This window comes from Coregonus lavaretus (assembly GCF_964263955.1).
Source record: "Coregonus lavaretus genome assembly, contig: HAP1_SCAFFOLD_528, whole genome shotgun sequence".
Taxonomy (NCBI): Eukaryota; Metazoa; Chordata; class Actinopteri; order Salmoniformes; family Salmonidae; genus Coregonus; species Coregonus lavaretus.
The window spans coordinates 260,144-261,573 of NW_028158324.1; the positions used below are offsets into that span (position 1 = coordinate 260,144).

General features: G+C 54.4%; 1 pseudogene across 1 annotated transcript; it reads right to left on the reverse strand.

Annotated features, from left to right (window-relative positions):
- Positions 1–208: 208 nt before the first annotated feature.
- On the reverse strand, positions 209–770 carry LOC311124146 (histone H3.2-like; annotated as a pseudogene). Its single transcript has one exon. The product of its transcript is annotated as a histone H3.2-like (transcript).
- Positions 771–1,430: the final 660 nt, after the last annotated feature.

Below are 1,430 nucleotides of genomic sequence, written 5' to 3' on the forward strand. Positions count from 1 at the left end.
GAAGTGGATGATGCCAGATGGTTGTGTATATACACACAAACAAACATTGAAGCTAGACTTCAGGCAACTAAAAGGTGCAATACGTAGCTTTTAGACGTGTTAGTGAACAACATACATGGTGGCTAATGTAGAGGTGCGTGTATACATGGAACAATTGTGCCTTTTTGATGGAAATATGGAGGTGGCTCTTAAAAGAGCCTTTGGGGGATTTTCGAGTTCAGGTCATCCTCATTTATGCGCGCTCTCCGCGAATACGGCGGGCCAGCTGGATGTCCTTGGGCATGATGGTCACCCGCTTGGCGTGGATGGCGCACAGGTTGGTGTCCTCGAACAGGCCGACCAGGTAAGCCTCGCTAGCCTCCTGCAGGGCCATCACGGCGGAGCTCTGGAAGCGCAGGTCGGTCTTGAAGTCCTGGGCGATTTCTCGCACCAGGCGCTGGAAGGGCAGCTTGCGGATGAGTAGCTCAGTGGACTTCTGGTAACGACGGATCTCTCTCAGAGCCACGGTGCCGGGCCTGTAACGGTGAGGCTTCTTCACACCGCCGGTGGCCGGGGCACTCTTGCGAGCAGCCTTAGTGGCGAGCTGCTTCCTGGGGGCTTTGCCACCGGTGGATTTGCGAGCGGTTTGCTTGGTTCTGGCCATGGCGCTGGGAGTATAGCCTCGAAATGCCTATGTGAAGTTTATAAAGCCGGCAGTGGCGCCTGCTGATTGGACACCATCTCCCCACCACCCCGATTGGCCCGTTGCGCAGGCCTCCTCCGTTGGCCATTGGACGCGAGGCCCGGCCTCTCCAAAATTCAAACTCCCGGTGCGCGCGCAATAGGACGCCGCCGGCCCTTTACGCGCAATAATAGTCGCCAAAGTCAAGAGTGACATCGATTAGTTACCGGAGTGTAACTCCAGTTCTATGAGTGGAGCGGAGCCCCATAGGGGAGCTATGCTCCTAGTGGTTTACCCTCTGCCCTAGGGCAGAACAGCCTGAAGCAAATTTATGCACACACCTACAGCCAATAGGAGTACAGGTGTCCCTATATAAGGAACCCCGTTCCATCAATCTGCCTCCCGAGATATTATCTTCAGCGAGACTAGAAAGGGTCGGTAGGGCCTTAAGTCCTATGGGGCTCCGCTCCACTCATAGAACTGGAGTTACACTCCGGTAACTAATCGTTCTATATCGTGGAGCTCCGCCCCATAGGGGAGCTATGCTCCTAGTGGTTTAAGGCGGAGCGAAACGCTCCAAAATGTACTCCCTGCCGAGCCTAACACTTCCCATCCTACAATGAAAAAGGTCAAGCCCAGCAATGGCTGCAACCAATTCCCGCAGTAATGCGACTAGGGAACCCATCAGGGCGTCACAATATACCGCGTCATCGGTTATAGACCCGCCCCATCTAGCTCAATGACATGTCAATGGCTATTGGGCAGATCA